The sequence below is a fragment of the Maniola hyperantus genome, chromosome 5 (genome assembly GCF_902806685.2).
Source record: "Maniola hyperantus chromosome 5, iAphHyp1.2, whole genome shotgun sequence".
NCBI lineage: Eukaryota > Metazoa > Arthropoda > Insecta > Lepidoptera > Nymphalidae > Maniola > Maniola hyperantus.
The window spans coordinates 6,215,821-6,232,205 of NC_048540.1; the positions used below are offsets into that span (position 1 = coordinate 6,215,821).

Sequence of the window (16,385 nt, forward strand, 5' to 3'; positions counted from 1 at the left end):
TCACTCTATCTATTGGTGAAAACTGCATTAAAATCCGTTGCGTAGTTTAAAAGATCTACGCGTTCATACATACAGACAGAGCGGGAAGCGACTTCATTTTATACTATGTAGAGATTATAATTACTTACTTACTTTTAAAAGGGATGTATACGCACTACTAAAATGAAACAAAAGTAGTAGGTACATGCACCGTAAAGGCACAAGCCCGTAGCTGACTGCAGGCAGCAGCAGCAGGCGACGTGTCTCTAGTTTCCGTGCATTTCTATGAAACACCTTCCAGACGACGTGTCGCAACTGGCTATCCACGGAAAGTATTTCATAGAAACACATAGAAACCAGTAGTGACGCAGCGACACGTCGACTGCTGCTGCCTGCAGTTGGCTGCAGACCGCAAACTGCAAGCGATACCACTGATTTCTATGACTCTGTACGCAGTCTGCGGCGCAGCGGCTACAGTGTTGCCGCGCTCGAAAAAAAAAAAGTTTGCGGTCTGCAGCCCATCTCGGTCTTGTACCTTAAGGGACACTTTGAAATGTTATATTTTGAAATGTTATATTTGAAAGAACAATCGTAAAAGGTGCTATAATATTATATGAAGGTATTGACGAAACAAAGAAAGATATCTTTGTCAGTAAATCGATTAAAAAAGAATTAACCTTTACATAGTTTATTTAAATAACAGATTCAATAAGGAGATTGTTGTTATTCTGGTAATAGTTAAAATGTAAACAACAAATAATTATGTGAATGACCTTGTTATCCATAAGCCGGAAGAAAAGATGCTCTAGTTAAGCTTCCCGAATGAAACATTTTTGGTACCAATGGGTACCAAAAATGGGTTCGAGCGAGGATTTGAATCCTAGAGAAAGGAACGAGGAATATGGTTAAACCCAGGATCAATTCATTTTCATCACTCAATTCATTATACCTAAAGTTGCCATGGAAAAATGTTCATTAAGCAAAAAAACTGTGAAAAGCGTCGAACCTATTGATATGCTACTTACACAAGTCTCGTCATGCAACTACGATGAAGAACCATCATGCGATATTATGCATCCTAGCACATAAATTCTGGTGAAAAACAGCCCTACCTTCTTTTAATTTGGGTGGTTGCACCCAAGAAACTTATCGATGTGGCAAAACCTTTACATCAACCTTACATAGGTAGTAAGGTACGTTGAACTGTCTTGAACTTTAGAAATATAAAAAAAAAATTCGAGAATCATGTAATTTCAATGGCCTCTACATCAGCGCAACAAACATATTATTCAGGATCAGTAAAACATTTTATGCATCCGACACACTGTTGCGCAGTATAATAATTGTGGAAGTTTTTCACGAGATAGATATCTAATTAGAATATAAATATGTAGGCATCAAAGATTAAGGTCGGTAACTACTGCAGTACTTCTTTGTTATATTTTGCTATATTTAAAAGTAAGGCCTACTATAATATAATGTATAATTTAAAGGTGATATCTGCGAGGCCCGAGAATGCAAATGCCGCAACAGCTGCAATTTTTCAGTACAGGAAATGCATGACAGATTCGGTCAAATCTGAAAAGTGCCACAGTTCACGACAGTAAGGGAACTTGTAACAAAACGTCGAGGCTTTGACGTCACTGGCAGGCGTCAAATGTTCCTACATTTGTCGCTAAGTAGGTAGCCTTTGATTTCATATTACACATAGCCTAATATTTGACATAATCGTCGATTCAGGATCAAACCGAGAGTTTCCTTACTCAAGTTCACTTTGATATTTCCACCTAATCAAAGCAATAACTCTTTATCAAACGTCAAGACGCGGGCTAAGTATGGGAGCTTGTAATATAAAATAGTGAAATTGACATCATGAATATTTCACGTGGATTAATTTTAAGTTTAATCAATAATTTAAAATATATTACACTTTAAATTAACAAAGGACGTGGATATCTACGTATTTTGGAAGACCTATTTATTACACATGTATGACAAACCGGCTTTACTCACGTATTTAGTCGACGTTAGCCCGACTAGTTTCAAACCCATCCGGGGTCCTTTTTCACAGGGACTACGGCAGTGTCGACCGCGACGCAAAAAAGGACCCGGGATTGGTTCGAAACTAGTCTAAGTGCGTGAGTAAATGCCAGTTTGTCTTACTTTTATAATGGAAATCACTCACGATAGTTTAAACGCTAAAGACCTATCTAATCTAAATATATGAAAGGAAAAGGTGACTGACTGACTGACTGATCTATCAAAGCACAGCTCAAACTACTAGACCGATCGGGCTGGGCATGCAGATAGCTATCATGACGTAGGCATCGCCATCGAATAAGAAAGGATTTGTGAAAAATCAAACCCTAAAGGGGTAAAACAGGGTTTTGCAGTTTGTGTAGTCCACGCGGACGAAGTCGCGGGCATAAGCTAGAAATTAGTAAAAAATAAATCATTATTTTCGATATGCTAGGCATGCAACATTGAACATTCCTATTGATGTTCCGACCACGATTATGATCTCTTGCGCCTCCCGAGCCCTGCGGGTCGTGACTTCTTATGGGGTAATAATCCGTCAAAGCCGTTGAGTAGCGTGGCCAGAAAAAGAAATGGTCGAACTTTTTAGCTTTCTACCTTCATATTTTTATTTTTTATGGTTTGGTTAAGAAAAAATTTAAAAATATTTATTATGCATTTTAAATACAGGACAGTACCTCAATATATACCTAATTAATGAAAATCGTGCCAAAACAAACAATGCATATTAATGTAAAATGTTTTAATCACATTCATCAAGACTAATTGATTTAAACGATATTTTATACATATTCAGTATTCACCTATTCATTCGAGTGAATCAATACTTATTCAAATAAAAATTAGCAGGCACATACGTACTTACCTTTAATTTGGATTTACAAAAATATAAGTCAAGTACCTTACTGTGATTATTACAAAAAAATGTACAAGTAATTGAACTTATTAATATTAAAATATTACTTATTTTATTAAAATATTACTCACATGTGTATGTTATCCGAATTAGGCACGAAAAGATATCGAATAGGTAACGCTATTTAACTGATGTGATGTGTGTACGACGGAATACAAATAAAATGCGCGTATAAACTTTCGCGTATCGTGGTATGCGCGCTATTAGGCAAACGCAAGTGGCATGCGATGTCCAACCGCGGCGCGGCCGGCTGTGACTGAGGTGCAAAGCGCGAGCGTCGGCTGTCAGACATAGTTGCCACAATCACCTGCTTGCGTCATCAGACGTCATCACTATAACTTGCTTTAGTCAAAAGGTACACTAGGTTAGAGTTGCCATCTCCAGGTCTTGGAAAGCCGGACATTGAGTCCTGGAAGTGTGTTAGATTCTTACTGGCATACCACAGAAGCTTCAGACGCGGTATAAACTTTAAACCCATTAGCCAATACAAACGCACGTGTTTATCGTTAGATTAAACGTGGATTAAACCTTAATGTTTTTATGGTGAGACCATTAAGGTTTAATTCGAGAATCGACACTTCTAAAATGTCTGGTTAAAGGTTAGAGCATTAATAAAGCACATTCTTAAAAAGTTAAAAGTATATATTTTCGTAAGAGGGAATCGCTAAACTCAATAAAATACGAATTTGGAATTAAGTAAGTAATTAGAAATAAATAAAATTACGCTGTGGAGACAAGTAGAATTGAAACGTTTTAAAATAATTATGACACAAATTGGGAATTTTGGAATCAATAGTTAGTTAATATTAAAGATGGGCGTTATTGGCTATTTACGGCAACGGTTAATCAACAGTTACTTAGTTTCAATACCGATATTGTTAACCGTTGCCGAATATCGGTATTAGAGTTGTGTTTCAACTAATTTAATATGCGCAACGCGCAGCGGTTTACGTAGTAGTAACTAAGCTAGCTGCCGTATCAATACCGTCTGTATAGCTAGCGCCCGCATATTCACTAAAATAAAACCAATTTTACTTTCATGAATATCGTGAAGTAATCACAACCTTAAGTTCATAGCAGTAAAGTTTAATTTGATCATTGACATAGGTCAAACTATAGTGGACGCCTGCACGAATAGTTTGCCACAGTCCAGTTAGCCAAAAACATTTCATGAAGATTGATAAACCAAAGAGGACCTTATCTCTATTACTCTAAGGCTAACTGTATTTAGAATGATAGATCAAAGTGTAATGGACAAGTACTTGTACAGTTAAGCCTTAGCGTAATAGAGATAAGGTCGGCTTTGGTTTACCAAGTTCTTAGTTACTAAGCCGGTAGCCAATAACCGCTCCTTCTCAGCTTTCAGTGAAAGAAAGAAAGAGAAGGCATAATTATTGCGTTTCTAGTTACCAAAAAACCAAACAATGCATTGTCAGTTGCCAGTTGGCAGTGTTGCGTTGTCAGGTGGTTCGTCAAAGATGATAACTGAAAACCGTTGCTAGCTACGACAATAACGCTACGGTACGCTATAGGCACGGCAGCGGTTTTCAGTTAAGTTAAGCTATAGCGGACACATGTCTAGTTAATATACATCTTTGCATGGATATGTGCAATAGCACAGAATGTATATCTATATATATATAAAAGGAAAAGCTGACTGACTGACGGACTGATCTATCAACACACAGCTCAAAATACTGGACGGATCCGGTTGAATTTTTTTTGAAAGAAGGGGTTTTTGAAAATTCAACTCCTAAGGGGTTAAAATTGGGCTTTGAAATTTGTGTAGTCCACGTCGACGAAGTCGCGAGAATAAGCTAGCAAAATATAATAGTTTAGTACTACAAAGTTAGGATATGTCCTAAAAAATTCAAATAGTATGGCAACCCTAACATTGGGATACCCGCGCGGCCGCGTCCTTATACCTAGTACACATTAGGCGCATTGGTAACAACACGCGTTTTAAAATTCAAGAGGTCAGGTTAAGAGCTTGTCCAGATGAGGCGTTTCACACCCGAACGTAACGCACGATTGTGAGATACTCGTAGTTTATACGTTTGGTCCAAATGCAGTCGCGCTTAAATCGCGTACAAGTCGCCAGAACCTCAAATCACGTGAGTGGCATATATTTTGCATACACATACCTAAAACGCACTCCTGGTCAAACGCACATAAAAGGCGCGTTGTCAGAGACCCTACCGCGGTAATTTGACAGCTAAAGTTCGACGATCGCAATCAACCATCTGGTTTGCTGTCACTCTAATGCTATTTGCTAAAATGCATTGTTGCAGCATAAAGACCATGAATTCAGCCAATCGCAACGATTGAGTTTGTAATAATGATTGATGCAGCTTGTTCAAAATTGCCATCAGCTACTCGATTGTGGTAGATTCACAGCTACAATGTTACAATCGCAATCACCTCTGATTGGTTGATGGTCGCTCACTATTGGCTACAATGCAACAAAAATACCACAAATTCAGCCAACCACAACGACTGCGATTGTAATAATGAGCGATGCCGTTTTCCCGCAATCGACCAGCAGATTTCCATGTGTAGCTTATACTCATAATGTTGGGTGCATCCAGAATTATTTTTGCCTCTACCGTCGTCTTTTATAGCGACGCGCAACGGTAGAAGAGCCTCACAAACAATCACTTGCACGTATGTATATTTCTGAATTGAGCTAGTACGCACACCCTAGTGTCCGTAGTAACGATAGTAGTAGACTGCCGAAATAAACGCGAGGTGTGAACGCTGCTTTACGTGTACTAAACGCAACGCCAACGCCTAATATGTACTATCTCTTTCCTTACGTCCGCAACAAAACACAATTAGATTGCAGATTCCCGATAAAAACAATTGTGCATAAAAGTAGATTCTTTAACTAGTTAGTTTAAAAATAGTTATAGCTACGTTATAAATTACAATGAAGTGCAAAGCTGAATATAACCTTGGGTGTCTCCATGAATCTAGATCTAGAGTTGATATAAGATAAAATCTATCTTATCAATGTAGAATATATGTAGTTTCGGACGTACTTATTGAGAAACTCAAGTACATAATAGGGGTTTGGTGTCGTTTCCGTTTCCGTAGTGGAATTTGACTTACAAAATGAACCAAGCCACCAAGGTCAATGAAGAATTGCAAGCTACAGTGGAAGCTGATTCATACTAATCCAGTGCAGAGTTAGTAGCCGGGTGTTAGCATATTATTTCAAATTCAGATACAAGTTAGCCCTTGACTGCAATCTCACCTGGTGGTACGAGATGATGCAGTCTAAGATGGAAGCGGGCTAACCTGGAAGAGGTGTGAGTGTGACAGTTAATTTATTAAACCCACACCCTTTTGGTTTCTACACGTCATCGTACCGGAATACTAAATCGCTTGGCGGCACGGCTTTGTCAGTAAGATGGTAACGTTGGCTAGTAGTTGGCCGAAGCCTCTCACCAGATAGAAGAAATCTACAATATTGACATATTTGCGTCAAATCGGCATGATAAAAAAAATTAAATCAGTCAAGTGCGTGTCGGACTCGCACACGAAGAGCTCCGTACTATCGTACAAAAAACAACACTTTATCTAATTTTAATGGTGGCAATTTTGATTTTTTTATTATTTGTTCTTATAGCGGCAATAGAAATACACATTCTGTGAAAATTTCTACTCTCTATCTATTACAGTTCATGGACGAACAGACGGACGGACGGACAGCGGAGGCTTAGACAGTAGTAGATCCCGTTGGCACCCTTCGAGTGCGGAACCCTAAAAACTAGAAAAATGCCAGTGCTGCATGAATTAATTGGCCTGCAGAAAAATCTTGCACTGCAAAAGTATTTAACTGTTTCAAAGCTGCAGTAGTTACATTTAAGATTGCAGCCCATTGCTGGCAATGCTGGCATGTATCTGAATTTAAAAAAAAAACTTAGAATTTAGAAACACTCCGTCAGCCGTTACATCCTCCTTACTCTTTGAACCTGGCTCCAACTGACTACTTACCAATTTTTCGAGAACTTCGTAAAATGGAAGTAAAAAAAATATATTCTCGAGAAGCAGAAAAAATGCCTTAACAAACTTTTTCGAGTCCTGTACCACCGAGTTCTTTCGCAAAAGTATTATTCCTATTAGACGTCAGAAATGCGTACACAAATAGCCAATTAAGGATTTTGATAAACACCCAAAAATACCTACTTTTAATAGTACTTAGTGTTTAGAATAAGTAGATAGATTACAAACATAATTTAGTCCATTAGTAAGAAAATTCTAGATTTATTGGAGTGTGCAAACAAATAATACTTTAATTTGATTTTAATGATTCTTCCAATTAAATTCCAATATCAATAACAAATAAACCTTTAATGAGGTGGGAAGCCACGAAAAATTATTATTCGCGTTTCGTGATCATGTTGTTTGTTATCGGATTTTTTAATCACCACAGGTACTTAGGTACTACATACGGCAACATTCACAACTCTTTAGTTTTTTACCCAGAGCTTTGTTATTTTTTGTATAAAAACACGGTAGGTATTGAAATTTTAAATGCTCAGCGTGCAAAAAATATGTGCGAAAATGTCTACTTTAAAAACAACTTGGACTCAAGTGTTTTTATTCATTCATTTATACAGCAGGGGAAATCCTCATAGACTTATTATTGACATATTATTATATTGCCGGACTTTTACCGGCTAAAACCCCTGCTGCCTCCTTAATGACCGTGTTTCAGCCTACAACACGGCAACACTCTGGTCTTTTCATATCCTTTTCCTCTCCGTTTTCCTTCTTCCTCCTTTTTATTCATAATCATTTCTTTGTAGTTTGCAAAAACCATCTAGTTTTCTCCATTCAGCATTTTTAGGGTTCCGTACCTCAAAAGGAAAAACGTAACCCTTATAGGATCACTTTGTTGTCTGTCTGTCTGTCTGTCCGTCTATCTGTCAAGAAACCTACAGGGTACTTCCCGTTGACCTAGAATCATGAAATTTGGCAGGTAGGTGACTTATAGCTGACATTTGGGGAAATATCTGAAAACCGTGAATTTAGGGTTAGATCACACAAAAAAAATTAATTGTGGTCATGAACTAATAATTAGTATTTTCAATTTTCGAAGAAAGATAACTATATCAAGTGAGGTATCATATGAAAGGTCTTCACCTGTGCATTCTAAAACAGATTTTTATTTATTTTTATGTATCATGTATGTTTTTGAATTATCCTGCAAAATGTCGACAAAATACGACTGTAGTACCGAACCCTCATTGCGCGAGCCTGACTCGCACTTGGCTGGTTTTTTTGAACTAGGTTTTCTACCACTGAAGTGCTGTGCTTCATCAAAATTCTATATGAACTCTGCAGAGTCCAACTTGTGTCCAATTTGTGTTGTGTTGTGTCTATTTGAGTTGCGCTTTATTCAGAGTTAGATAGTCTAGCCGGTTATACTTGATCAAAGAAAGTTGAGTCACTAAAACCTTCACCTAGTTACCAGTCATCGTTCTGTTATATCATCAATTTTAAAGTTAACTAAAGTCTGACTTAATTCAAACCCACAACACGAAATTCGGCGGCTTCGACAAAGATAAACACGGAGCCCCAGGAACATTTCTAGCCAGCTAGAGTGTAAATGAAAAACATTTTTAACTTCTAGACGTGGTCAGTGTAATTACTAATTAAAACTTCTCAAAGGAAGGCCAATCTTTCGAATATTTGCAACCTATCACAGTTCACGAACTTTTCGTTGAAGGTAACGGAAAGGAACCTTCATATCTATGAGTAATAAGTGGGAAATAATGTGCAACACGTAAACACGTGGTGTATCTAGGAATTTATTTCTAATAGTGAACTAGTAACTAGAAGTAGTTAATAGGTAAGTATTTGTTTATATGCCAAGGCACATTTCTTCACATTCTTTCAGGAAAATGGCATTAATCATTAAACTATGTCACTTTACAGGCTGCTTAGTGCTGCTTAATCTATTATGTTGGATAGACGCAAGTGTCAGCTTGCGGAAGTAACAACAAGCTTGAAATCCTTACAAATATTATAAATGCAAAAGTGTGTCTGTCTGCTAGCTTTTCACGGCCCATCCGTTGAACCGATTTTAATGAAATTTTGGTATAGAGATAGCTAGAATCTCGGGGAAGGACATAGGTTACTTTTTATCCCAGAAAATCAAAGAGTTCCTACGGGATTTTTAAAAACCTAAATCCACGCGGACGAAGTCGCGGGCATCATCTAGTTAGCTATAATCGGCCAAAACAGACCAATCTGTGTGGTACAATGTGTAACATGCGATATGCATCGTCAGGAGCTTTACTTCTTCTGAGAGTCTATGTAGTGGTGGTGGTGAGTACTTATTGCTTGCTTTTACTGCATGTTTAGTTGTGGAAGGGCGGGCGGTGCATACCAAACGGTTTGTTTTGGCGGATTGTAGGCTATAGAGAATTAAGCACGTTTTTCCGTTAATGCATTATCATTCTACAATTGTATAATGTGTGATATGAAACCGATAAAATAAATTTTAGATAATAATGAATAAGATATTTATCACTCCCTACAACTACAACTCAACAAAAGCTGATTCATACATTCTAAAGAAAAGCCGTCTAGAAAAGAAAATCATCCTGCAATAATGAAAACTCATCTATCTTAAATGTGATTGTCCGGGATAAAAAGTAGCCTTTGTCCTTCCCGGGGTAGTAAGCTAATTCTGTACCAAATTTCATCAAAATTGGTTAAACTGATGGGCCGTGAAAAGCTAGGAGACTGACAGACAGATACACTTTCGCGTTTATAATATTAGTATGGAAGTATAGATTTGAGAACTAGGGGTTACGTGAAAGTGGTTTCATAGCCTACCTAAATACATTTGACTCTCACGCGGATGCCTGCCCCTGCCAGTGTAGGTAAAGCTTCGAGGTTTTTTTTTTTAATAGAGATAGCGAGCAAACGAGCAGGCGGGTCACCTGATGTTAAGTGATTACCGCCGCCTATGAACATTTGCAGCACCAGAGGAACCACCGATGCGTTGCCGGCCTTTTAGGAATTTGTCTGTCCGCTCCTTGAATAACCCCATGTTGTAATCTAGTGGGAACACCGCCGATGGGAGTTGGTTCTACAGTTTGCATGTGCGTCGAAAGAAGGATTTGTTACAAGTTTCACAACAGTCGTGAACTGTGACTAGGTTGTAAACCTCGACTGGCCGATACTTGAACATAAGACTACCTCTAACCACCATCATTAACTATTACATAAGTTAGCTATGAATTTCCAACTCCCGTTCTAAGAATAAACTATGTACTTAAGTAATTCTAGACATGCAGAACCAGATAAAAACTTACCAATTGATTTGGTATCACAGCAGCGACAGGCCTCTGCTTGGAACAAGTTGATAGACTATCTGTAACAATACACATTTTTTAGATATCGTCATCCAATAGCAGGCAAGGTACATGTTAATATGGTACCCCAGCCTACTGATTCACTAACAACTCAGTGTCTAACACTGAATGATAGCCACCGATCTCATTTGACATTGGTTGGTTCTACATTGCTGCTTCACTGAGTGATATTAAAATATTTTTCATAGAAAACCTTCAATGGATTAAAAATATGTTATGTTAAACGAGTTTGGTGGCTCTGTCATTCAGGGTTAGACTCTGAGTTAGTGAATAACAGTTCATGAAAATACAGCGCGTTATAGAAAATAAACATTAAACTTTAGGTAGTGGTATACCTATGCATCAAATTGATCAATTTGCTAAGTGCACAAAAAGAGAGTCCAAGATACGACTAATTACTTAACATGTATGCTGAAGAAAGTGGAGTAAGAACGCTTCATTAATGATTGCACATTCAGAATCAAATTGTTTGTAGGGTTACCAGATAGCCAGTAATCGTGAGATCCTGCTTATAATTTTGTTGCTACGACTAGCTGATGCCCGCAACTTCGTCTGCATGGATTTAGGTTTTTAAAATCTTGAAGGAACTATTTGATTTTCCGGGATAAAAGTAGCCTTTGTCACTTTCAAGGTCTTTAACTATATCCATGCAAAAAATCACATCGATTCGTTGCCCTATTGAATTAGCAGCTATAATGTGTAAGTACATCCATCATGATTCATGTATTAAATGTAAATTTATACTGACATATCACACAATTAACTATTAAATTAAAATTAGTCATGAAAATAAATTAATTGACAACAGGAAAACATTAGTTAATCAGGTGACCTCAAATTAATTAAGTAGCTATAAAAACAATCTTATAATTTAACTGGAATTTTGAGATTTATTAGAATATACACCAATTCTAATTCACTACTGAAAACACACACACACACCACATAGGTACACATATATTAATCTAACATAATATTCGTTGATATTAACATTGATCTTTTTTAATTTTGTAAATTCTCAATCTGGACTTGGGTGTTAACAACTGTAACACAGTTTATAACTAAAGCAGTTGTTACCGTTCTTTACTTTTAAGGCAATCTATCTGAAGAGAAAAATATAGATTTTTTCTTTCAACAGGTTTTTATGAAGTTAGCCTGCATTCTAGAGACAGGTATAGGCTACTATTCTTCCTGGAACATTTAAAGTTCCCACAGGATTTTCAGATAACCGAAATCTACAAAGAGGAAGTATTGTGCAATACCTACATTCTAATGGTATACTTAATACAAAGAAAACTTAAATGCAAAATTTTAAATTTCTAGACTCTTTACTTTTAGTTTGTATGTTGATAAGTCATGTCAGTCAGACAGTCCCTTTATAGATAAGTATTACGGAGAATAATATAAATTATTATCTGGCTAAGAACCACCACACACACATACATCCTAAAAACAGCTTCTTTTCTGATGCAATGCCTTGTGCAAAACTGGGAAGTCAAGAGTGGAAAAATGTAGCTGAGATTTTTAGGTCATTGCACAACACCTGCAGTAAAGTCAGGCATGCTCATGGTATCCATGAGGATTTTCCTCTTCCAAATAAAAATATATATGCATAGGTAGGTATTTGAATAATAATCTAAATGTTTGTTTCTTGGATTTTCCTTTCCTGCAGCAAATGAGCAGCTGATCAAAGTGATTTTTAGCATGGATAGCCAATGGCATAGGCTAGGCTTTTATTATGGAAAAATCACAGGCATAAGCTAGTTAGATCAATAAAGTTAATAGAAATATATTGTAAAAAAATATTCTTTGACTAAAATAAGCCAACCATAGTTACCATAAGCTAGGTACAGTTAGTATTTGGCTGTTGGTACATCTTACAAAATTATTCTAAGCTGTAAATGTTATCATTTATAAAATGAAAAATATAGGTAATTATGCTAGTTATTGCTAAAGAAGTTGATGTAAGAGTGAAAGTTTAGTGCTCTACATATTAAGTTAACAAATATTATTAAGCAATATCTCTAGATAGTGCAAATTATTAATTATTCTTAGCTTCGATCTCTTGAGAATCGTGAATTTGATCATTATCGTAATTGTTTTGTGTGACAGATCGCTGTGGGCGTCAACGAATTCCTTTAATTTATGCGGCCAACAATGATCATTGATGTTATTCACTTACCAATTTAATAGAATCGCTGATAATAATATCACCACTGTTGATCATCACAGCGTTGCCGCATTTTTATTATAAAATTAAACTAATATTAATGCAATTGCAGATGTTCGTCACCTATTCATTTAGTACTTTTAAAGATGACTAATTTAGGTTATAAAAATAGCTGTCAACTAAGTACATAAATCTTTAATTATCCTTAACAACTTCTGGATTTTAAATAACATTGTTATTAAAAACACAAAACGTAGTGTTCGTAATAATTTAAATCAAATTTTCTAACACATTTTTACTAGCGCACTAACACTGAAGTCTGAAGCCTGATTTTGATTTCACTCCCAAATCCCAACTTTTTTCCCTGCCTGAATGAATTCTGAAATTTAAATTTTAGTGTTGCCAGTGCTTGTCTTGACAGTCAGATGAAGTTTAGTTATAGGTTCTGAATATTTATGTTCGTTTTTATTTAATAAAATAGAAATGCCTAGTGGGCTAGTGCTAATAATATTTTAATTAATAAATCATCATCGCGTAAAATAAATAACACTATATAAAAAATCGGAAAATAGAATTACCGTGACAGAAGCTCCATCTATAGTGTTTTCTGAAAAGTATTTAGGTCACAAAGTTGTCTAAATTTTGCTACTCGTCAATAGATGTCGCGACTGCAAACTAAACAGCAATCATAGAGCTTAGAGTGTTCTGCAATCTCCATTTGATATCCAAGCAATTTCAAGGCGTTGCTTCTCATAACTTTGTGCCCCCACGTTCCCCTCGTTGGCTTCTAGTAGGCCAGAGTGCTTATAGGCATTTCTCTGCCGGAGACTTCTTAATTTTATTAACGTATGGAAATTATGGAATAGATATCGAACTGAGAATTTTGTCTAATTTGTTATTGTAATTTGTTCTCGTAAAATTCGTAATTTGTCATTACTGACATTGACACCACTGTCACTTGTCACTTAATTGACACTTGAAACGTAGACTTACAGGAAAAAGCATAATCTAAGAGGAAAAACATAGGAAAAAATAAGTCCACTAACGCCACCTATTGTCGAATAGCAGTAAACTCGACTATTTATTCGTTCAAAGCGTTTAGTTATTGCAAATGCATTATATAATAATAACGTTTGAATTCAATGTTTTAAGTATGAAAGGTAATTTTTATGATGAAATTAATAAGTTAACTTTTAAGTTGCATTGTTTTTGTGTCCGACATAATTCTTAAAAACAAAAAATATTGACTTTCACTAATGCTATTTGTATAATAAAACGCGATTCTAATGAAAAATTTTTAAGTCACCGGTCACCAGTAGGTCTTCATATGATGATACAATTTACGCAATTCGAATTCGGTTTTACCATTTATGACCAATCGCTTAGATTTGCCATGATGGTTAAAACTTACGCAATCGCACTTCTGATGTGTAGTACACTGTACAATCAACGCATATTGGCATACATAATAGGTACCACGCCTACAGCTGATATGCAACTATTATTAATTACATTAAAATATTATAAACATTACTCGTGAAATGATAAACCCAGTATTTGAATTGCACTGAGAAATTTAGGCACGTACCAATTTTTTTTGTACAGGAATCAAAGCTGTTGCTATGTTATGTACCTATTATGGGTAAGAGTACTTTTTACTAAGCTATTATAGTGATCACGATCGATTTGTTGTTTCTCATTGAGGAGTTCCGTCCTCTATTTCCGAAACTATTCATCAAATCTTCACCAAACTTACATAAGTAGTAGGTACCAACCTAACCACAGAACCTAACAGTACAACCTTTGTAAAGAAAAAAAAAATCTGAAAATCGGTTCAAATTAGACGGAGTTATGGAGTAAAATCGATAAATGCTGTTTAAGGCTGTTACCCATTGTGGAGTTCCATCCTCTATTTCTGAAACTGTTCATCCAATCTTCACTAAACTCATATGGTACTGATGGTACAACAACCTTTGTAGAAAATTTTTTTGTGAAAATCGGTTAAGATTTGACGAGGCTATGGGGTAAAATCGATAAAACATTAGATCTATTTTTTTTTCGGAATAAAAACTATCCTATATGTTCACCCGGAGTATCAGCTACCATTGTACCAAATTTCATTCAAATCCGTTCAGTAGTTATTGCGTGATGCGTGCACAGACAGACAGACAGACAAAAGTTCCCAAAAACATTGTTGTGGGGTCTTTATCGGTAATAATGTTTCCTCCGATTAAAATTTTCAAAATATATTCAATGTACAGAATTCGTCCAGTTACAGTTTTATTATAAGTACTATAGATAAATTTGATTTGAAGTAGGTAAGAGTAATTATGCTCGAAGTAAGTAGTTAAAAAATATATAATGCTTTGGGTCCTGGCCCCTGGCAGACGGATTAGTGCAAAACCAAACCCAAGCAGACTTTGAGACTTAGGTACCTACCTATTCTGTTTTTACTAGTACTGTTTTTTTAGTTGCAACTTGAAAGTGACTTCGCAGCTCGTGTACATCGATGATTACGAGCCGATGGATCAAACTTGTTCCGTATTTAAAAATAATATTAATAATTTCAATACGCTTTAAGTGGATTGCTATTTGCTATACTTACGTATATTTTATTAAGTCAGGTTCACATATTTGGCATTCAATCCAAAGAATAAAAGTTCATGACAAGGAATTCGGGTTTAATATTTTTAATTATTACAGTCGTAGTCAGAACTTGAGTCAGTTTTTTTTTTTAAATTAGCACACGTGTTTATTGCCCGTTCTGTATGTTTGCTATAACATTTTTAGAAGGATTTGACAAAGGAAAAATCAGTATGTATGAATGATGTCTTCTTGAATAGGGATAATTTAGTTGGATCTGCACGAAAAATGTGTGAAGTACTTATTTATATTTTCGTAACCCTAGAACTACTTAAATATCACTTGTGTGGCGACTGCGTCCATTTCTGAACGCAGCCGTCACGCAGCCAACTGACGTACCTAACGCTTGGCGCGTTTTGTGTGACAATTCCGTTGTTTGTCAGATCCTTCCTCTTGTTATTGTTTTAATTTAACTTAACGTAGTGTAAATCCAATGTATCTTAATATGACATAAATTATAATCACATGAAACATCAGCAGTGTTTAATTTGGACCCTCCACTTCCACTGCCAAACTTATTTTGGTGATAATAAAAAGAATACCCGGCTGAGTTTGTTGTGGGCTCTTCTCAGACCTGGGCGCGTTTGGAACCCTCGTAGCTTTAGTTTTAAGTTTGCGTTATAATTATCACCACTATATCTTACAAATCTAACACTATACCAGACAATCAATAAGAGTAATTTATTACCTATTTTGAATAAATCATTTGACTTTGACTTTGACTAACGGTGACGGAAAACATCGTGAGGAAACCTGCATGCCTGAGAGTTCTCCATAATGTTTTCAAAGGTGTGTGAAGTCTACCAATCCGCACATGGCCAGCGTGGTAGACTATGGCCAAAACCCTTCTCACTCTGAAAGGAGACCCGTGCTCTGTAGTGAGCCGGCAATGGGTTGATCATGATGATGATGATGAACCCTAGAACTCCACTATATTTTTTTTTAAATAAAAAAAAACTGGTAGATAGGTACATACTTAAACTTCTCAATGGAATCCAATACGGATTTCACTATCATGCAGAACATACTCGTATTTTCACGAGGAAGGTTGTTACTATAATGTGACGCGATATAAGTAGGTACTATCATTTCAAAATCAAGTAAGTTCAATGCGTCAGTAGCTTTAGCTTACTTAGGCTTAAAATATAGAGGAATAAAAATATTTTTAATCCTCTCAGGATGTAGATCGTATATACAGTGTATACATGGTCCTAGTCTATAATATTTTTTATTGGCATGAACTTTG

The 16,385-nt window shown here is 36.2% G+C and overlaps 2 protein-coding genes across 3 annotated transcripts in view; both read right to left on the minus strand.

The window, feature by feature from the left end:
- Positions 1 to 12,858, minus strand: part of LOC117982302 (very long chain fatty acid elongase AAEL008004-like) — a 70,230-nt gene extending 57,372 nt beyond the window's left edge. Inside the window, exons 1-2 of one of the 2 annotated variants that reach the window (XM_034968643.2) lie at positions 12,509 to 12,858; positions 10,267 to 10,325 (exon numbers count right to left, since the gene is read on the minus strand). The gene's annotated coding sequence lies outside the window, so the exon portion shown is untranslated. Of the gene's footprint in view, positions 1 to 3,003; positions 3,199 to 10,266; positions 10,326 to 12,508 lie in introns of those variants that run through there. The other variant, XM_034968644.2, reaches the window with a different exon arrangement.
- The window catches only part of Lkb1 (Lkb1 kinase), a 137,394-nt gene that overhangs the window by 196 nt on the left and 120,813 nt on the right, over positions 1 to 16,385 (minus strand). The gene's annotated exons all lie outside the window — the stretch shown is intronic.